Source organism: Sparus aurata, chromosome 6 (assembly GCF_900880675.1).
Source record: "Sparus aurata chromosome 6, fSpaAur1.1, whole genome shotgun sequence".
In the NCBI taxonomy this organism is placed as follows: Eukaryota; Metazoa; Chordata; class Actinopteri; order Spariformes; family Sparidae; genus Sparus; species Sparus aurata.
Window position 1 is genome coordinate 32,715,726 of NC_044192.1, and position 22,877 is coordinate 32,738,602.

At 41.2% G+C, this 22,877-nt stretch overlaps 3 long non-coding RNA genes across 4 annotated transcripts in view; all 3 read left to right on the top strand.

Annotated features, from left to right (window-relative positions):
• Positions 1-8,429, top strand: part of LOC115583567 (uncharacterized) — a 10,372-nt gene extending 1,943 nt beyond the window's left edge. The window contains exons 3-7 of one of the 2 annotated variants that reach the window (XR_003984389.1): positions 7,250-7,409; positions 7,485-7,531; positions 7,619-7,827; positions 7,898-8,063; positions 8,144-8,429. This is a non-coding gene — a long non-coding RNA (uncharacterized LOC115583567). Of the gene's footprint in view, positions 1-4,453; positions 4,554-7,249; positions 7,410-7,484; positions 7,532-7,618; positions 8,064-8,143 lie in introns of those variants that run through there. The other variant, XR_003984390.1, reaches the window with a different exon arrangement.
• A 5,031-nt stretch (positions 8,430-13,460) lies between these two features.
• The window catches only part of LOC115584166 (uncharacterized), a 55,292-nt gene continuing 45,875 nt past the window's right edge, over positions 13,461-22,877 (top strand). Inside the window, exon 1 of the long non-coding RNA XR_003984503.1 lies at positions 13,461-13,545. This is a non-coding gene — a long non-coding RNA (uncharacterized LOC115584166). The remainder of the gene's footprint in view (positions 13,546-22,877) is intronic.
• Positions 14,257-15,007, top strand: LOC115584164 (uncharacterized). The gene is made up of 3 exons (XR_003984500.1): positions 14,257-14,384; positions 14,514-14,652; positions 14,891-15,007. It is a non-coding gene; the product is annotated as an uncharacterized LOC115584164 (long non-coding RNA).

The following is a 22,877-nucleotide window of genomic DNA, read 5'->3' on the forward strand; positions in this document are numbered from 1 at the left end:
TCGACTGCGTTTGTCAACACAAAACCGCGACAATGGCTGCATCATGTAGTTTTTTGTAAAGCAGTGATTCTCAACCAGTGGTCTGGGGACAACATTGGTCTTTGACGGGGTTCCAGTTCCCAACTTAGCTAAATGATAGAGAGTTAGTTGGACGGTGCAGGTTCATTTGGTTACAGTTTTAATGATTGTTAATAAACATCTGCATCTGCAACATCTGCTGTCCTCCTGTGATCCCATTCATTTGATTTGTTTTATAGGTGTTTCTGCAGGCTTTATATAACATTGTGGTTCTAAAAGCAAGCACATCAGTGCAGGTGGTTTCAAAGAGTTAATTCTCAGAAACAAGAGTTAAAAGGTCCTTAAATTCATTTAGAAAAAATTATAGTAATTCATTGATGTGAAAAATAAGAAATTTACCCTTACTCTTACTTTTACTTAAAGTAAATTTAAAAGCATGTACTTTTGGATACTTAAGTACCTTTAAAAGCAAGTACTTTTTTACTCTTACTCGAGTAACATGTCGACTGAGCTACTTTTACTTGTAACGGAGTAAATTTTGACCGGTAGTATTTGTACTCTTACTCAAGTACTGGGGTCGAGTACTCTGTCCATCTCTGTGAGTAAGTCGGTGTTAATTGTGTCCAATGCTTGTAAAATGCATTAATTTAAAATAATGTGCCACTAAGGCTAGGATGCAGCATGAAATCTGCAAAGCAACACGTAACTAAAGTTGTCAAAAAAAAATGTAGTGGAGTAAGAAATACAATATTTGTTTCCAAATATGGTGGAGTGGAAGTAAACAGAAAAAAAATGGAATTATTATTACAAGTAGCCTACCTAAAAAATTGTGCTGATATACAAAACTTGAGTAAATGTAGGCTAGTTAGTTACATTCTGTCATTGCCATTTAGTTATGCATTATTGCCCTAGAGAAGGGTCCTGTGTGTTGTCATGTTTTCAGTACACTGGTGTGGTGTGCTCCCTAACATAAAGATCGTCTTTATGTTAATAGACAGATGTGGCGGTGGGCTTCATAAGATCGTCACTGTCAAGTTAACTTAAGAAGAACCAATACATGATAATAGACAATGAGCAGTGTGTTCTGTCTGTTTTTATTAACCTTAAATGGCACAGATTACTTAGAAGAGAACCAACACGAATTGAAAAGAGTGTAAAATGTTTTGTCATTGAAGTGGATCAACTTGTGGAACAGCTGTAAAGACGAACTGAAGATGTGCAGAAGACGGATGTTATATGATTTTTAATTTGAATTATTATAATGAAAAAACTTCTAGCTACATTCAGAAGGCCATGTTGTTATTTGTATGGTGTGAGTTGTAATGTTAGAGAGTTGTGTGATGTAAAAAGTGCAGGCCCAGTAAGATTCAGTCACTCTATCCAAAGAGCTTCATACTATTATTTTGCCTGCTGCACTACTTCTTTCTCTCTTTAATCTCAAATCATTTGTGAAACTATAGTATTGTATTTCGAAGGTGTCACAGTGATCTACGCTTTTGTCCTCAGTTGCATAGCCAGTGATGTGGCCGCGTCCCACTGGGAGTGCTGCTCATGTCATATGGTATTTTGAAATACAGGTTAAACAAAATTTCACCGTCAGTGTTCAGTCTGATTCTGATATCTTTGAGACGCATCTTTAAAATTTACATTTTTGTGTAAAATATCAAATAAAGACAAATGAGAATACAACTTGAGATGAATCAATACAATGTGCAAAAAATAAACTTTGTGTTGGAAATTGGTACTGAGTTACACCGGATGAACGTTGACTCAGCATTTTTAAAGTCTTGGCTGTGGCAAGGTCACTTGTTGTACACGTAGCCACATACACACGTTAGAGGTTTGATGTTTCTCTTTACATTTCTGTCCTATGAAGTGAGCCTTGATGCCCAGTGTGAGGTCATGCAATTCCATGCTTTTATTTTGAAGCCAAAATGAACACACATCCACTGTTATTCTGCATGCTTCTGGTTGTCTTTGTAAAGCTTCAGTGTTGCAACCATCCACATGTTCGTCCAACATGACACAGTCTGATGGATTGTTCTATAATGAGTCATCTGCTTATGATTTCTCCTCGCATCTTTTTTCAACATCACTCCATTAGTCACTCTTTAATCAATGGCTAAGATTAACTACTTTATTATATTTTTCTTTTTGGGTAGGTTTAATGATTTATTTCTACCACTCCCCGGTTTAAATATTGGCTGGATTCTAAAGTACACTGTGCCACCCCCCCCAAAATCCACTGAAACGAAAAACAGAAGGTAGGACAAAGGTCAGGTCACTATGAACCCATCACTGAGCACCGTGATTGATTGGGCCTTATCATGATACAAATACTCAAATCACATTAGAATTATTCGTGTGACAGGAAATTCTGGTCTTCTAACTCGCCAGTGTAAAGAAGTTAATCTGAGGGGATGAGTCAAAGGGAACAAAGGTCAACCAGCTCCTAATCTCTTGAACTTTGGCTCTTGCACAGACTGTCAAGCAGCGGTAAATATGAGACTGAGGTCTTTTTATTGAGTAACATATTTGACAAACATCCTATCCGATGGAGGCATCATGTGGAGTTAAACCTCCACAGGAGGGAGCACATGACTTGCAAGGCCTTCAAAGACTGACCTTAATCCGACGTGTGATACGACTGCTCCCTTTCTGAACCGTCAGGCCCAGAAGGGGCGAACCAGACGGCGTCTTGTAGCTCCAAATATCGTAGGGCAGAGGTACTCAAGTTTAGCTTATTAGGAGAGGGGGGACTTCCTGCAGAGCTGCTTTTGACCTCTGACCTTTTCCACATTCCTCATGTCCGTCTTCCGAAGGCATCATGGATCAGATCCCTGGGAGAAGTCAGGATGGGTTAGGAGCCACGCGACTGATCAAACCTCCCGCCTGATGGCGAGACGGTGTGAAGCCTGTCAGTGTTTACTGTCTGAGAATGGAATGATAGGGGACTGTTGGTGGGTTATGGCCGGTCAGACATCAGCACATTCTCTCAGCGGCTGACCAATCAGACAAGAGGTATCGAGGAGAGCAAACGTATTGTCAAAGTTACGGAGATAACAGTTTGCATAACTGAGTTGTTCTCCCTCCAAAACTATCATTAATTAGGGTTAATTACATTCTCAGCTGACATTTTCCTGACAGATAAGTGAGGGAATAAAATCTAATGACACTCAGTATTCACTTGGTTCAAAAGAGTACACTGAGCTTCTGAGTGATGCTGTATAGTTTTGACTCAAAGGAGAGACACATTTGATTTGATTGTTGCCCAAATTCGAGCAGGAGAAACAATCCGAAATGAAGTGGCGATTACTAAAATGTGAGTGTATAATAAATAGTCTGGTTGGAAGCTCTGTAATAGCTCATTTGATATTAAATCAACCTCGTAAATGATCATTGTGACAATCCAAAACCAGCATTTCTACGCAGATTGCAGCTCTATGTAAAGAAGTAAAAGAGCAACAGTGCATTTTCCTGACCTGAAAATAGAGTCAATGTTTTTTTAATACAAAGGAATGCTTCCACCGTCCAAAATGTTAAATTTACTACCACACTGAACAACACCCCCCCCCCCCCCCCCCATGCTCCTTGATAAGGCAGCGAGCTGAGGTGATGTCTTCCAGCTTTAAGGAACAGTCTATCTAAAAGGAAATGAACGCTAACACTTTCAGCTTAGCAGCGATAGTGAAGAGTTTGGTTTAGAAAAAGGTGTCAAATAACATCTTTTCAAATCATACGAGTTGTTATGGACCATTTGATGTTCTTTTGTTGGGGGGTGCTGTTTTTTTTTTTTTTTTTAAATACTTCCCTATCAAGGGAATGCTGCGAAACTGTTTTTCAAGCAGTGAGCACATGATGAATGAATTATCGCTTTTCTAGCTGAACTTTTCCTTTAATTGTGTTTGCCAGTGAAGGAGAGCCGGCAATCCATAAGTCTAAACAACATGCTGTTAATGGATACAATAATGAGAGGACACTTTCTGATGTTGAACCGGAGCTTTTGTTCCTGGGAGAAACCTTCATTTGATACATGGGTTCAAATATTCGGGGATTCTAGTTCACCACGTTCCTTCAAAGCGGCTGGTAAGGAAGAAGACAGGAAAGAAATGGTGGAGCTTAATACTGGCTTCACTGGAAGTAACTTGAAGAAGAAAGCAGATAAATTATTAATGAATTATGAAATGATTCTCCCTCATGTAACACATTTGTTTGACAACTGCTCTTACGTCCGTGAAGATATTCAAACAACTCTTGATTATACAACACTGTTTTCAAGTACTTAATGGCTTTGCTCCTTCCAATTTGTCTGTTTCGTACTTGTTTGACAAGTGCAGGCACTTGGCCCATGGGGATATTCTGCTCATTGGAGAAACAACGAGGCTAAGATATTTGGCAGTCACACACTCATTCGCTACTCATTCAGTACTCTCTACTCACTACAGAGGGAGTTCCACACAGTGGACTATGACGTGAGATCATCAGACGAATGAAAAAGTACTTTTGGACACGATTCTGGTCAATTTTTCATGATGGTATGTAACGCTTGGTCATTGACCATCGTTTGTTCACTACTTTTCATTGTGCATTGTGGGATGCCTTAAGTCTCCTATATAGGGTTAAAAAAAAATCTCACTATACATTCAGACAGCAACACAAAATGGTGAACTCACTATATTGCCCACTTTATAGGGGTACTAAGTGATTTTGGACATGTTTTCATCCTGCTCTGTCCATCGGTGTCCGTGTATTTGAAGTCTGAAAGCCATTTATGTCTGCTATTGGTAGAACTGTCTACCTGCTCTGGTTATTCTAGTCACACAAACGGTGAACCAGCCCACCACCTGAGCAGACTGGAATATATAGGTTTTCTTTACTTTGAAGAGCTGGTTTTGTAATTGTGTCCGTGATTCATTCTGCCAAGTGGGAGATATCACAGCCCTCGGAATTTCCCGACGTTTCAGACTCGGAATTGCAAGTGGGAGGTTGACATGCACGTTTTTTCCCATTGGGCTGCTCTGATGGTCTGAACGATATGACATGATTGCAGCTGTCTAACTGCACAGCTCTTTTCCGTTTTTTTTTTTTTTTCTTTTCATTTTTCAAACTTGTAGCCATCACAACCAACCGGCCCTGACTCAAGCGACATCGCTTGAAGACGTTCATCAGACTTGGCTCAGCTCCTTCTTCAGCAGCAAAAGACTTTGTACAACTATATTCACATGTGCAGTGTTACTGTTCAACACCTGCAAATAGATTTTGATGTGAAAAATCTGTGGATTCCCCCCCTGATAAATAAATCCAATGGTTACATAAAAGTAACAGTAACAGAAAAAAAGCACCAGTGTAAAAGGAATATCAGGACACCAAAATAGTTTCCCAACACCTGGCTGTTGTGTCTCCTCTGTCCATTGTGGTTGTGCTTTGTATATGAAACGAGGATACAGTGATGTAATGCACAAAGAGCAGATATGTTTCCTTCTTGTGTATCTTACAAGTCCAATGCTCAACTCCCAGGTGGAGAGACACTCTATACGGCAAGTCTCCCCCTCCATCTATAAAACCTTCCCTGAAGTTTCATTACAAACACATTTTCTGCAGCAGCAGAGGAGGAGGAGGCTCACACTGATTTACAGGGAACATCGTGTACAAGAGGAGCAGACTGCAGCAATGCTTATCAATTCAAAAGGAAAAAAAAGATATTCTTAATTGAACTCTGTCTTATTCACATGCAATATGTGTGTGAATGAATAGAATCAATAGCTGAATCCTTTTAACTCATTTTGATCAGAAAAAAAAAAAAAATCATTACAGCAGACAGTAGTACTAGTGTTGCATTATGAGGATGTAATGGACTTGAGCAAATCATGATGTAAAACCTGTCATACTGTGATATGATACGACATATACTAGTATAATCTATTCAATATAATGTATACACTGGCGAGCCCAGAAAGAAGTGTCCTCTCAGAACTTAGAAGGGCAGAACAAGATGATTTGTGAGACTCGGCTGCCCTCTGAAGGCCGATGACAGAGTGTGCAGAAACCTACGGAGGCCTTGCACAGAGCAGGGCATGCATGTGAATTAGAGCAGCAGAGATCATGTGCATCTGTTGAAAGTGTAATCTAATTTCGGATACATAGTTGGATGATTATGTTGAATTATTGTCACATTTTTGATATTGATGGGAAATGATGTGCAATTTTTTACCGGAATGAGCCCACGTCTGCTACTGGGAGAGAAGTCGTGTACTTTGTCAACGCCAGACGACATACATCATATCCCTAGTTTCTGTTTCAATTATACCAAAGTGCCAGCAAAGAACAGATTTTTTGATGTGAAATTACTTTCATCATTAATTATGTTTCCTGTGTGTCTATATCAGGGCTGACCAAAGGGGGGCCACCAGGCTAAGGTTAGCCTGACATAAGGTTCAGTTTTGAACACCAGAGGGGTATTGCACAAAAGTAGGATAAAGAAATCCAGGATAACTGAGCAAGCGCGGCTTGATCTAGTCTGCTCGGCGCATCCTGGCTTAATTGGTTGCACGTTTGCCAAGCCAGGATGAAAAGGAGCGGCTATGTCAAGCCAGGTGTAGATAGTCTGGATAAGTGCGTGTTCACGGCAGACTTAAATAGACCTCGCGATCGCTCACAGAATCACCGATGGGAACGTGGATAAGAGTCGCGCTTCATATCTCACGGCTGCTGAACAACAGCTCCTGACGGAGGTCTGTGAAGAGGTGAAAGACATTATAAGAAAAAAAGGCATCACCAGTGCCATAATTAAAGAACGAGAGAAAGCCTGACAGACAATAGCGGACCGGCTTAATGCGCAAGTAGTTCAAAACTGTACAATTAATAAACAGTGCTCCACTGGAACTGTCATCATTAGGCTACAATTAAAGGACTAAAGGAGATACCTTTAAAGTCCACTAATCAACTGTTGTACACTTTGCATGTTACTCAGGAAATGTAGAGTATGATTAAGTGCAAAGAATTATCCACGTGTGTTGTTTAATCTATTTTTCTCATGTTATGTTTGTATCTGTTTTATCTTTCTCTCCTTCATAAAGAACAAATTTGTCTGGCTACAAAATGACCTGGCAGCAAGTTAAAATTAAATACAAGAACATTTTGCAGGCTGGTGACTTTAAAGTAGATAACAGTGAACAAATGAGGTGAATAGATTAGGTGTCTGCTGACATGTTGACTGTCTGTATGATTGCAGCAGTTAAATGGCACAGGGGGCGGCCCACTAAGCCAGGATACGACCCCAGCAGAGGAGCTGGCACTCCATTTAAATAAAGGGAGGCCAGTGATGGAGGGGATCCAGGGAGGGACAGTAACTGACTCTGTCCCAGCCGCAGAAACTGTCCGCTTCATCCAAGGTACATACTGCAGTACTACTGCACTTGGAACACCGTCAAATATATTATACTGTCTGACTTTGGATTTCCTTACAGTGTCTGGGAACACAGTTACACTTTTGGAGCCACCAGAAGATGATCCGGTTAGTACATTGTATTCAAATCACAGGGTGGGTATGTCCTGTGAAATCTTAATTCAAGTTCTCTCAATACATGTATGTATATGGCAGGGGGAAGGCACATCTGCAGCTGCAGAATGCACTTCTGCAGATGAGGAGACTGTCACTGGACTCCAGAAGGCTTGAGATACGTCAATTTTATGGAAATATCCTGCTTATTTAGTCCATAAAGTATGAAGTCAGTGATGTGGTGCTAATAGAAAATATATGTGTAACAGGACCCAGATGCTGCACAGTCCCCTAAACAGCCTGGTAACATTGTGAGTATTGGCTAAAGTAAATCTACATTATGCACAAATCCTGCTGTGCTAATTGACATTTCTTTTACAGACTTCACAAACTGTCAGAATACTGTATGCAAAGCACCTGGAGAAACAGAGAGCTGGCAGACATTAAAATCAAATTGAAGAAGAGAAAGCACCAAGAAATGGAGCTTGAAATTAAACGTGGGACACTCAGGAAACTGGACCTGGAAATCCAGAAACTAGAAAGAGAAGTGAGTATTTCAGTGCACACCGTAACCATAACTGCAATACAGTGTTTGAATCTTTGTTTCTTTTGCTCTTTCTATTCCAGGATCCAAGCAACCAAGAGAAATGACTGCCAAATAAACCCTCAGGTGGTGCAGGCACTGAAACCCAGATTTCAGAAGGCCGAAGGTCATCTCGATTCAAGCCCTTGTCTTGCTGTGTGCATGGGGAGTCGAGAGGAATGACTCGCAGGCATAGCCTTTGTCTCCCAGCAGCACACCAGAGAATTCGCCTGATAATGCAAGATATCATTTAGAAAACTACACGGCAGAGTTAAACACTCATGATGTCCAAGGTGCTTACAGTACAAATAAAATGTGTGGCTTACCTTGTGAAAGTCTCTTGTAAATTGGACTAGCCCGAAAGACTCTGGAGTCATGCACTGAGCCAGGCCACTTTCCTCTAAAAAAAAAAAGGCAGCCAGCATCACAGATCATCTGAAATGTGAAGTTGTAACCGTTTAAGGTCATTTATTGCACAGAATTAATTTATGTAGGTCATAGTAACCACAAATCACTCTTACCTGAACAGTGATGCTGTGGAAGGATGTCCTGTTAATGTAATCTCCCTCATGTTCTCCTGAGGGGCGTTTGATCCTGATGTGTGTACAATCCAGCTGTAACAAAAAATAGTGTCTAACTGTGACTGATCAAATTAGAAAGTAATGGTTGCACGTTGAAATTGAGGTTACCTGCAATCTTGTAAAACTCCTTGATGTGGAGGGGTCTTCTGTGGCCAGGGAAGGTGATGAATATGTTGAATGACTTCAGCTCCATACAAACACTTATTGTGCGGCAAATGGTTCCTTTATTGAGGTTCTCTACATCCCCAACAGAATAAAGGAAGCTCCCACTTGCAAAAAATCGTGTGTGTGTATGTGTGTGTCACAGATTTCATTGAAAACACCTTTGCAACTTCATCAGCTGTGTTTTGTTATCTCAATTACTGCAATAAAACATATTTATGAAATCTCTGATGGCAATTTGGCAAGCAGTCTTCATTAGCATAGCAATTTAACACTTGGCCCAAGTAATAATACTACCACTTGAATAAATATAAAAAGACTGTTGAAATTACAAACAGCCAACAGATTTAAATGAAAGGAAAAATGACAATATATATGTAATATTTTAATGCAGGATAATTAAAGTGATGCAACATACTTAGAAAGACCATGGACATGCTGTAAAACACATTAATTCCTCACAGGATTGACGGTGGAAATACAGGTGAATCACTAGGATTAATCTTAGCCTGGCTGTTAGCCTGGTCTGGAGCAGGCTAGCTCCACAGAATAAATCTCCATGGTAACTTATACCATAACATATCCTACTGCCCCCTATCCTGCTTTTGTGCAACCGGATCACGGATAAATTGAGCCAGGATAACCAAGATATCCCGGCTTAATCCCTTATCCTAGTTTTGTGCAATACCCCTCAGAGGTTTCTAGAGAAAAACTATGATGATAATAATAATAATAATAATAATAATAATAATAATAATAATAATAATAATAATGATGATGATGATGATTTAAAACACTTACCGTAATAAAAACCAATGCTTTTTTAATTTTGTGTGAGTTAAAATGTTTAAATATATTGTAGTTTTTATAATCTTTTTATAATCCAAGCACGTCGGTCAGGGTGACTCATGACTCACTGGGGATCATTTTGCATCTTAACAATGCAAAAGATGTTTGCTGTTGGCCTGTGGCTCGACAGGAAGTTTCAGTTTTGACGCTACAATGAAAAACCGTATTGGCCACCCTGACCTATACAGTAAAACACGAAAATGTCAGTTTGTCACCTCTTATCTGACATTACATACGTTAGACAGAGGTTTGCTGAAATGGATCAACTAGTGGAGGCTAATAGATGTTAAGTGGATCCAGTCATGTCACCCACCTCTGTCAGATGGACTAAGTGTTTTGTTTGTTTTTTAATTTACATTTTAATAATAGGCAGACCTATGTACTGTAGACCCCACTGCAGTGCACCTCCCCTTTTCCTGCTCTATGCCACCTGCTACGTTACATTGACTTGATGTCGTATGATTAAAATGTTTGCCAAAGTCCTTCAAAGAAAACTGCTATTATTATTTCTAGATTATTTTTATTACTCACTTTCACTTTGTGTAAAATTGGTTGTCAGTGGAACAGCAAACGGATGTGCCTATGATCACAGAGAGGGGATTCCCTTTATTTAGTCTGTGTGACATCACACCTGTCAGTGTGACGTATAAGAAGGAGACGCTCAGAGAGTCATCCTACAGACAGTACAGTGCACTTGAAGGAGCTGTCAGGTCTTGTTATAGTTACAAGTATCCATAGGATAAGCACTTTTTGCATTTTCTATTTTTTGGGGGGTTATTTGGTTACGGTTGTTGATCTTATTTGTTGCATTTTATCACAAAAACATCAAAAGTCATGATGCTGATGATTTAATTTTATATATTAACACTATTATTAGTCAGTCATGTTCTGATTGGTGAAGACGACTGTCGGCTAAAGCACAGTCTTTCAAGCCCTGGCAGAATTTGTGATCTTTCGGCCCATTTCTCAGAGAAAGTGAATGATATTACAAAAACTTTTCTTTCACTCATGGTAAGTGGTTGGGTGAAGCCATTTATCATCAAGCAATTATGTTTGCTCTTTTTAAATCATCATGACAACAGAAACTACCCAAATGACCCTCATCAAAAGTGTACATTGTCATCATTGTCAAAACAAAACAGGGAAATTAGCAATATTACAGCAGCAAAGGATGGCTGGACGCGAACCAGCAATATTACAGCAGCAAAGGATGGCTGGACGCGAACCACCAACCACCACAATTGAGAGCCTGAGCGCATGCGCACTGCGAAGCTTCGAAATTTCATCTATCTAAACCGCTCGGCCGTCGAAGACGATGGCGGAGTGCCCTGATGAAAAAGGGGTGTGGTCTGGTGAGCTCGTAGCGTCAGTGTCTCAACGTGCCCAGCGTACATCGATAAACAACAGGGAGGCACAGTTTGTTATTCTCTCTATATAATATCAAACATTACAACAAAAACAGAGGAAAATGTATTGCACATGAGGATAAATAAATAAATTCATAAATAAACACATAAATTAGTAGTATGTCCTATGCCAAGAGTCTGCCCTGATTTTCACTGTGTCCGGTCTGTAGTCTTCTGCAAAATAGTTCCCATAAAAAATTTATTGAGTCCACACTGCAGATGCACGTTTGTTTCGTCGCTAAATGCTCCCTGAGGGTACTCCCTGATGAAGTCACGTTAGTCAACGTCCAAACCCTCTATGACGCAGAGTTTTCCCGCCGGGTGCGGTGGCGCGCGCCTGTAATCCAAGCTCCCGGGAGGCTGAGGCTGGAGGATCGTTTGAGCTCAGGACCTCTGAGCTGCAGCGGACTATGTCGATCAGGTGTCCGCACTAAGTTCGGTATCGATATGGTGCTCCTGGGGGAGCCCGGGACCACCAGGTCGTCTAAGGAGGGGTGCACCGGCCCAGGTCGGAGACGGAGCAGGTCAAAGCCCCCGTGCCGCTCAGTAGTGGGATCGCGCCTGTGAATAGACGCTGTAGTGCAGCCTGAGTAACACAGCGGGACCCAGTCTTTATACTGTTCAACACACACACGCTCGACAACAAAGTGTTTATATATACCGCAGCTTCATCACTGCTCATTTAGCTTCTTGTTTCAATCAGAAACCTCCACAAACCAGCTGTGTTTGTTTGTCCTACACCGCCTCCACCTGGAGGAGAGGAGCAGTGAGCATCAGTCACAGCAGCCAGTGTGACATCTAATGTCTACCTTTGTGTGACGTTGGTAGTGTGTGTGTGTGTGTGTGTATAATATCAGCTCTTTATTTATTATGAACTGCTCCTTTTTCTGAAACCTTTATTAACACTGAACATAATCACCGACTGCTCTTTATTGTTGCTTGTTCCAACTTTCATTCATACTCCACTTTATATAATTTCACTTATTTGATGTATTTACAAGATTCTTCTCTATTGTAAAGTAATTTTTAGCTGTTATTTTGGAGCTAAACACCAAAGAATCTCACTGATATGATGAATCATGGCTCACTGTCTGTCACACCTCCATGGTTCACTGGGAGACTTCTACATCACATCATTAATGTGATCAGTAACACCCAACAGGTGTCAGACAGCTCAAATGTTGATGACGTTTAAAGAGTTAAAGGTTTAAAATGTGATCATCACATTTTAAACATTTCTAGACTAGATGTTAAACATTAATATCTTTATATTTGATGCATTCACTTTTTTTGTTTTGTTTTATTGGTTTACACACAAATAATACAAATTAAGATTCACATGATCAAGAGGTGCAACAAACCCTCGACCCCCACCATCAGCTCAGTCAGTGCTCACGTGACACGACACCCCAAATGCAGGCAGGGTCAAATCATGAGGAACTGGCAAATGACAAAACAGGGACTCAATGACACCATATTAAAGAACACAATCTAACTACGTTATGTCAACCTGCCACATTTATAAGGCATGCAGGCTCTGATTTCATCATTTTTTTCTAATGTCCCAAAAAAGTTATTTGCCCCTCTGAACCGTTTACACATAAGGTGAAGACAGCTCTTTTTCACCTCAAACAAGGGTTTAGCATTACTTCAAAGTAATATAGTATAATAATAATCATATAATATAGAATTTATTATATTTAAAATTTAAAAAATAATGTTGATTTCTGTCATACTTATTAAAGCGTTCACATTGGCATGAAATACAAAACTATATAACCGACTACTACTCTACCATTTTAGTAGCAGCCGGGTAGGAGCTAACTCCACCGCAGCTCTACCGCTGTATTGCCGTGCATTGGCACCCCGCTCGGGCGTCCCTCGGCCTATGAGAGGGAGCCGGGCCTCAACCGTCACTCATGGCGGGGACTGCCTGTCTGCGGGGTGTCATGCTCTCAAGCTTAGCGGGGATCCGATGCTGTGAGGCATGGATCAACCAGCTATACAGCAGGAGCTGTATCAGTGAAATCATCTCCTACAATAGCAACGAGGAACTCCACCCGTATTTATAGACCTCTCGCGTCCTCCTCCTATTACTGATGGTGGCCACTTTGATTATTTTGCCAGTTATTATGCCTGACACACAGTCACAGCCAATACTCACATAATCACTCATTCACCAAACAGTTTTCACATTTGAAATTGCTTTACTTTTGTAATTATTTGCCACCTTTTGGCTAAATTGGCCTGAAAAGAATTTTCATGCAGCAATATTTGTATGAAAATTCATAAAGGGGCGGGGCTACATGGATGGCCAGTTGATTGACAGGTCACCGCACGTCTCGTTGACTGTAGGACATTACTGAAAGGCAAATGCGGGAGGCAGAATAAATGTCTTTCAAAACACGAATGGATCGAGAGGACCTACTTTAAATACATCACCCTGAAGTAAGTTTTAAAGAGGTTCCTGATGAGCAATTTTTGTACACTGACGATTTGACTGCACATTTAGAGAAGAGATCTCGTCCCCAATAGTTAAACTGTGCGAGCAGGCTAACCGTTAGCTTACTTGCACAGTAGGCTAACGGAGGTTACCGTAATTAGAAAAACTGATGCATCTGGAGGAGGAGAAGGCGACGCTACATGTTCCGCCCCGCACAGCCGCCAACGTTATGAAAGACAATGACCTAATGTTAGCCTGAAGCTATGTAGCACTAACGTTAGCTTAGAATATTGTGGGGGAGCCAGGTACTAGTTAGTTTTTCAGTAAGGGACTTTAAATCAACTCAGCAAGAATTTCATACTAGAGCTCAAAACAAACTGCCATGAATACTTAAAGATTATGTCAGTGTCAACCAACCCATCCATGTAGCCTGTTTGCTAATTGTAAAGGTCTAAACTATTGCCAGTTTACTTAGCGCTGACTAGCCTACATGATCCAGTTTACTTGTATAGTAGCTAGGCTGGCAGTTGATTTTAAACTAACCTACAGCACGAGAATGAGGACGAATAGTTTAAGATTCTGCATAACACAATGTCGGAGTGTAACCAGGCTGTCTTGTTTTGTGTAAGGACAGATAAGAATGCAGAGGCACAGCTCAGGTCCAGACTGACCCCAGCCCCAATGTCAGCAGCTCTGTCAGCTCTGAATCTGGAGCTATCCAGGCAAGTCAGTGTGTTCAGACACAAGGAGCCAGTCTACCAGCCCCAGGTCAGAGCTGACAGAGGCAGGAAACTGCATGCCCAGTTAGGACATTGAAAAGTTTGGCCTCACACTGTAACAAAAGGTGATTTTGACAGATTGAGCCTGATTTTGAATGTTGATTCAGCTTGTAACACTAGATGATTTTGTGTGTGATGTTATTTTATTGCGGTTTTATTAATTTTTACTGCATCTATATTTTTTTACAATGCAGTTTCATCAATTGCTGAGAGTGACACATACGTCTGCCTCTGAGGAGGAAGACAGTGAGCCAGAGCTGCTAGGAGGAGATGCCACCGAACCCCCCACATCCACATCAAGCACCACATATTGTGCACCTAAAGGACCAAGTGGTAGGCCCAAACTTACTCACCTATCTATGAACCTTTTGAACAGCAGCTATTCTGACATGATATAATATGGCAAACACAGGTACTGCTAATGGCATTATTTAGCCTAAGGTCCAGATTCAGCTGCACTTACATTGAACAGAAACTTTTCATTGTGCAAATGCTCTACACATAAACCTATAAGTTAGCCACTGTGAGCCACAGTACTTAATCGTGCATTAAAGTACAATTTGTATTCTAGACATCTCAAGATCCAGAGAGGAGGGTTCTGCTCAGCCGTGTCTGAAAATGTTACCAAGAACTCAACATGGAACAAGGAAGAGGACATTCCACAGTTCTTGGTATCGGGAAAATCCATGGCTGGAGTACTCTCTAACACCGTGTCCTAACTGGAAACGATGCGAGCGAGCATCCGACAATTGCGTCACATCTGACGCTCTCTATCCATACTGAGTGAGTTTACTATGTGCGTCTGTTGCCCTGGAAACACATCAGCTGTCCGCTCGACATCCGACTGGAGAGAGACCTAACTACCCGGTAAAAAGATGGGTGAGTACTTGCTTCCTACGTTTGTACTTTTTAAACAGAATAATACATTGTGTGATTTAGATGTTTCTTGACATATAATATAGGCAACAGCAAGTTAGTTGCTATTAGAGAGCGTCATTCACGTCAGTTAACTGACGTGAATTAACGTTACAGTGTGGCCAATGGATCTCAACTGTTGGCCACACTGTAACCGATAGATATCTGTGTGTAATTAGGTTAAGACAATAATAATAACAATAATAATAACTTTGAACATAATCACAATTAAGTTATCAATCTGTGATGTAAGTAACAAAATGCAAACATTAAAGATTTTCTAAAAGTGTCTGTATTTTAATTGAGAATAGTTTTTTTTATATAAATTACACAAAAAGAAAAGAAAATGTGATTTGTTTTACCTATTTCGGCCATAAGCGGTCATATTGACCGCACATCGTTTCGCGGGATTTCATTCATTGTCTCATAGCGCCCTCTACCATTCAAACATTAAACGTCACCCAAAGACAACAGGACTAATTAGACTTTGTTGTTTTCAAACAGGACCCTTTTACAGACGTCAGGAGTAAAAAAAAAAAATGGAAAGTGGCTGCTTTTCTACTCCTCCAGCAGAGCACCTCCGGCAGGACAAGGCAGTGGGTCCATCCTCTCAACCAGGCACGAAAACAGCAGGGGGATTACTATACCCTTGTGCAGGAATTGGCAGTTGACAGCAAAAGATACCAAAACTACTTCAGGATGAGCGCTGCCCAGTTAGAAGAGGTGTTGTCCTATGTAGGTCAGGACCTTTGTAAGCAAACGACTAACTACAGAGAGCCAATTGAGGCTAAGCAGAGATTGGCTATCACATTAAGGTAAATGGAAAGACACACACACTTCAGATAATAAGTATTATTTTTTATTTATTCCATACAAAATGCTTCCTGTAAATCAGTGTAATTAAAACGATCAATCAAACATGTAATAATAGATAAAGAGACAGTAATAAATAACAAGACTACAGAATATAATACAGGAGTTAATAACAATTCAAAGCCTAATTATTCATAAGTGTTCATAAGTGGGGTTGTTTGGGTTGTTGAAATAGTAAGGGCTGTGGTGGGGTGGGATGGGGTGGTATGGTTGGGGGGAGGGTGAAAAACCTGGTTGTTATCCCAATTTAAAATTGTGGTCAACAGCTATGCTTTCAGCTGGCCCTTGTTGGTTGTCACTTGCTTGAACTCTAGCAGTAGACTTAGCAAAAACATTTCATCTGGGTCATCAGGTTGAATAGGAGTCTTCAAAATCTCATAGAGGTCTTCGGTGGAGAGGTTCCTGGGTGGATTTCCTTGCTTACTCTTTTCCTGCTTCCTTCTTTTGGAGCTGTAGGAGCAGGCCCTCTCTCCTTCATCTCTCTGCTCTCTCACCTGTCTCTCCCCCCCCACCATTTCTCCTCACCTCCCTCTCTGCTCTCTCCCCACTCTCCACATCTACTCTCCTCTCATCCTCACCTTCATCTTCCACTTCCACTTCTTCAGACCTTTCTCCTTTCCCTGAGATGTGGCAGCAGAAACCACATGGATTTCAGGTGTCTCCATTCCTTCTTACCAACCCCCCTCTGACCCACTGGGTGGAACAACTTTCCGGAGTCTGTTAAAAGTGTCACGCAAAGATTTCCACTTGTTCTTGCATTTCTCTGGATCTGTTAAGAAAAGAAAAAAATATTATTCTATGCAAATAAAATGTAACTAAACATAGGTCTTTCTTTTGCAGATACATGGCATCAGGGGACTCCATGCATTCAATGATCTATGACTACAGAGTGGGGGTGCAAACAGTGTCAGACTGTATCCTAGACACCACCAAGGCCATTGAAAAACACATGCTGCACTGCTTCCTCCCTCGGCCAACTGAAGAAACCTGGGCTGTGGTGGCCCAGGGGTTTCTGGGAGAAGTGGCAGTTTCCTAATTGCATCGGAGCACTAGATGGGAAACATATTGCTATCACAGCTCCACCCAGGAGTGGAAGTCTCTTTTTTTAATTACAAAGGGACCTTCTCTATTGTGCTGCTAGCCCTTGTTGATGCCAACTACAGGTTCCTGGTGACACAATGTGGAGATTTTGGCAGAACCAGCGATGGAGGTGTCTTTAGGAACTCTGCACTGCGCAGGGGGCTGGAGAACAACACCCTCCACGTACCACCACCAACACCCTTGCCAGACGCTGAGTTCCTAGGGGAGGTGCCTCATGTGGTAGTCGCTGATGCGGCATTTCCTCTGAAGCCATTTCTACTGAAGCCATTTGGAGGACGAAACCTGTCTCGGGACAGAGCAACATATAACTATCGGCTGTCAAGGGCTCGCATGACAGTGGAAAAGGCCTTCGGAATGCTGGCTGCAAGATGGAGAATCCTCCTCCGAACCATCCACATGTCTGTTGAAAAAGTGGACACACTTGGTTGTGGCAGCCTGCATTCTGCACAACTTTCTAACAAGGCCTGGTGATGCAGAGCGCAGGCTGCCGTGCGAGGGTGAAAACCTGCAGTCTGCGAATGACCATCCGAACCGCGGTGGTCAGGAGGCTTTTGCTGTGCGGGACAAGTTTGTGCGATACTTTGCTGCATAAACACAGGCCTACTGCTGGAAACGAAATCAGCACATGTAGATTTCTATTGTATGGTATTTTGTATGTTTTTCTTTGACATGTTCCTTATTTCTATTATCACTGACTGTGACTGTACATAGATTTCAGAAACAGACAACAAAAAATGTCATTATTATTGCTATTATTACTACTACTATTATTATTATTACTATTACTACTATTACTATTATGTGATGTTTTACTTTAAGCAGACATTTTGAAAGAAAGCAGAAGAAATTTAAATGCAAGCACAAAATGTGAGCATGAGGAGAAAAAATCTGAGCACGCGAAGGAGCTGTGTCACTGAAAAGGAATGAAATCATGCTCTCAAACTGAAAATCTATGCTCTTGATTAATGACTTGATTTATCTTCCATATGGATGAAACATGCAGGGGTCTGTCAGGAGCCAGAAACTCACTGACTTTTTATACACACACACTGATTACAAGCATCATCTCTGTTGTGACAATTGTAAAATTGATCTTCGTTTTTGTTGCAGAGATTTTGTATCTCTTTGTAAATATTGTAAATATTTCTAATTCTATTAGTCAGTCCAGTTTAAGTAGGGGTGAGTAGCCTTTTCTCCTGTTTTTAGTTAGGGAGTGAGGTAAGAAAACCTGTATTTTTGTTGACTTTTGTTTTGCGTTGGGAAAGTGAGACAACCCAGCTTGTTTTGTTTCTTGTTTTAGGTATTGCTCACCCTGAAGTCTGTTTTCGTTTGGGTAAAGAAATTCTCCGTATTTTGGACTGCATCCATTTGTTTTTGGTGATTCATTCTTGGCAGTGGAAAAAAGAGAGAGATCACAATGTCTTGTTCTGGTATTCCCTAGGCCAGGACATAACAGTCACACTGACAGGTGTGATGTCCACACTGTGCAGCCACACAGACTAAATAAAGGGAATCCCCTCTCTGTGCTCATAGGCACATCCGTTTGCTGTTCCACTGACAGCCAATTTCACACAAAGTGAAAGGGTGCAATAAGTCAGTTTTCTTTGAGGGATTTATGCAAACTTTTAAAATCATTTGACCTCAGGTCAGTGAGATGTGGCACTTGGTACTCAGCAAGAAAACGGGACATGCTCCCCCTAGTGGTGGAGTGAAGCAGGTGCACACCTCACTCCGTGCTGTGCTGCAAAGTGTATTTGAGTGAGCGCAGGCTAAAGGTGTGTGCTGAGCAGTGGCGGTTCTAGACCAGTTTTAATAGGGGGGCCAGGTTGGGGCCGGCTTTTTTGTTAGGGGGCACATACAACCCGGAAAAAAAGATAAATCCCTCATTCAGACAAAGCAGTGTTTACAATTTCAACAATTTTGATTGGGTAGTAAACTGCTGAGACACTTTATTTCTGCCTTTCCCTTCAGTACAAAATCATTGCAAGAAATCTGTCATTGTATTATTAATGCAAACTCCCTGTCAGCGGGGCCACAGGGGGGTCCAGACTCAGAGTTACGGGGGCACTGGCCCCTGTTGGCCCCCCCCTAGAACCGCCCCTGGTGCTGAGGTTTACAGGGAATCACTAAATCATTGTTTCTGACAATCGTCATCGTTTGCACTCTTTAAATCAACCCATGCTGTGTGAACATACTGGGATGTGAAATGTATGGCGGTTAAAGTGGGTGAGCCTGAGTTTGAACAACCGCTGACTCTCTGTAATAAAACTGAATAATGTCTACCTCCCCGATTCAATCACTCATTCATTATGCCAGTGACTTGCTGTGGCTGTAATATAGCAGAGTTTGAGGAAAATGTTTCCGGTGACTGATGTCTATAAAAGTTACAATGTCAGCACATTCAACAAACATGATAAGATACAGCTGTATTAATGTAATAGTTCATCATGGAAACGTGACTTAAATCCATTCAAACGATGAGGTGCTGTTTGAGTACTTCGTACCTCTTGTAATCATTCTGAGCCCCTGACTTCTCCCCTCATGAGGTCCCATTTTTCAGGTCTGTTGAGCAGAATCATTGAACATGTGAACAAATTCAGTAGATTTCTTCTGATTAATCATCAACGAGGCTCCCGCTGTGTGCTGCTGCACCCCACGGTGTACACCACCACCACCACATTTCTTCAATTTGCCTTGTAAAGCTCCTTCTAGTGCTATAAGTTAATGCCTCTCATTTACACATTCACACACATACACATTCAGGAAACAGATAGGAACCAAATACAACGCATGTAACGTTCTCTGATCATTATAAACGTTAACTAGTCTTTGTATGTTCAGTATACAGATGGGCGCCAAACCACAGGATGTATTTTTATAATGTTTTTATGAGTGTTTACAGCTGCTAATGAATGTAACACTGTTACTGTGATGATACATGACAGTTAAATATTCAGTCTGTCTATAATAACCAGATACTGACATGTAAATGTGACATCTGTCTACCATACTGTCAACTTGGGTAGTCTGGTTTAAATTAAAATTTATAATAATAATAATATAATAATAATTACATACACAAATATGCACATATGGTGCATATTTATGAAAGCAGCCTACTAAAACTTTACTTTCTTTTACCATTACATCTTATTTCATACAATGTCATATTATATAATGTTCTGTCATGGAGTTTCTCACTTCACTGCTAAAAGAAAAGAAAGCAGGCTCACTGCCGGTTTGCAGACTTTGTTAATTTTTGTCTCCATGATTGATATTATTAGAAATTTCACTATATTTATAAAAACGACGTTGTTGCCTTTTATTCCCACATTTACATGCAGGATCTGGTTATTATAGACACAGATTCAATGTTTAACTGTCATGTATCATCACAGTAACAGTGTTACATTCATTAGCAGCTGTCAACACTCATAAAAACATTTTTTTTTTTAAAATACATCCTGTGGTTTGGTGCCTACCCTTATAATAAACATATATTAGGAGTAGTTAACGTTTATAATCATCAGAGAACGTTACAGACGTTGTTTTTGGTTCCTGTCTGTTTGTCAAAGATACTCGTCCGTGTGCGAATGTGTAAATAAGAGGCAATAACTTATAACACTTTGTAGAAGGAGCTTTATAAAGTTCACTCCATTGACTTGTATTAGATCACGGGTCAGAGCTGCCACTTCTAATATAGCGGCGACGTCGACGTATCGCTGCAACCCGCTCAGTGAGGCCTCTGTGTCTATGCTGCTGACTACTCGTAGAAACTGGCGGATGCCACAGCAGAGTGAAACAAGGTCTTCAAGAGTGACTCCTGCACTCCAAAGGACCACCTGAGTCTCCTCAGCATGTACAGTCTGATCGATATTCAGTTTTTAGTCATTCATACAACATTGTTCAAAAAATAAAGCCATTTTATTACAAACAGCGGAGTCTGTCTATAATTTCAGGGCGGACATCATAAGCAGGCTGGTCCGGATCTGGATTCACACCGACCTCGGATGTCAACGGTTGAGCGCATGCGCATTGGAACGCTCGAAATGACATGCATCTAAACCGCTCGGCCGTCGCAGATGACGGCTTTTGTCCTCGGAAAAAAGGGGTGTGGTCTGCTGAGCTCATAGCGTCAGCATCTCAAGGTGCCTAGCGTACATCTACGAACAACAAGGAAGCGCAGTTTGTTCTTCTTTCTTTGTTTCTTTGTTCATTTGTTATTTTCAAGACAGAAAAACATTTTTTAATTTATGTCGGCCCTCCAGCATGTGACGCTTGGCGACCGCCTGTATAATAATGACAAATAATGATGAGATGATTCATTTTATTTAAAGGCGCCTTTAAAAGCACTTAAAGACACCGCATGTAATAATAAACAGTACAACAAAAACAGAGGAAATTTTACTGCAAATGAGGTTAAATAAATAAATAAATTGGAAGAATATCTCATGCCAAGAGCCAGCCCTAATTCTCACTGTGTCCGGTCTGTAGCCTTCTGCAAAATAGTTCCCATGAAGAATATATTGAGTCCACACTGCAGATGCACGTTTGTTTCGTCGCTAAATGCCCCTTGAGGGTACTCCCCGATGAAGTCACGTTAGTCAACGTCCAGACCCTCTATGACGCAGAGTTTTCTCGCCGGGTGCGGTGGCGCGCGCCTGTAATCCAAGCTCCCGGGAGGCTGAGGCTGGAGGATCGTTTGAGCTCAGGACCTCTGAGCTGCAGCGGACTATGTCGATCGGGTGTCCGTACTAAGTTCGGTATCGATATGGTGCTCCTGGGGGAGCCCGGGACCACCAGGTCGTCTAAGGAGGGGTGCACCGGCCCAGGTCGGAGACGGAGCAGGTCAAAGCCCCCGTGCCGCTCAGTAGTGGGATCGCGCCTGTGAATAGACGCTGTAGTGCAGCCTGAGTAACACAGCGGGACCCAGTCTTTATACTCTTCAACACACACACAACAACAACGTGTTTATATGTTACAGCAGCTTCATCACTGCTCATTTAGCTTCTTGTTTCCATCAGAAACTTCCACAAACCAGCTGTGTTTGTTTGTCCTACACCGCCTCCACCTCGAGGAGAGGAGCAGTGAGCATCAGTCACAGCAGCCAGTGTGACACCTAATATCTACCTTTTTGTGAGGTTGGTGGTGTGTGTGTGTGTGTGTGTGTGTGTAATATCAGCTCTTTATTTATTATGAACTGCTTCTTTTTTCTGAAACCTTTACTTAACACTGATATCATTACTGACTGCTCTTTATTGTTGCTTGTACCAACATTCATTCGTACTCCATTTTATATATTTATCATTATTTGACGTATATACGCCATTCTTCTCTATAGTAAAGTCATTTTTAGCTGTTATTTTGGAGCTAAACACTACAGAATCTCACTGATATGATGAATCATGGCTCACTGTCTGTCACGCCTCCATGGTTCACTGGGAGACTTCTACATCACATCATTAATGTGATCAGTAACACCCGTCAGGTGTCAGACAGCTCAAATGTTGATGACGTTTAAAGAGTGGAAAGGTTTAAAATGTGATGATCACATTTTAAACATTTCTAGACTAGATGTTAAACATTAATATCTTTATATTTGATGCATTCACTTTTTTTGTTTTGTTTTATTGGTTTACACACAAATAATACAAATTAAGATTCAAGAG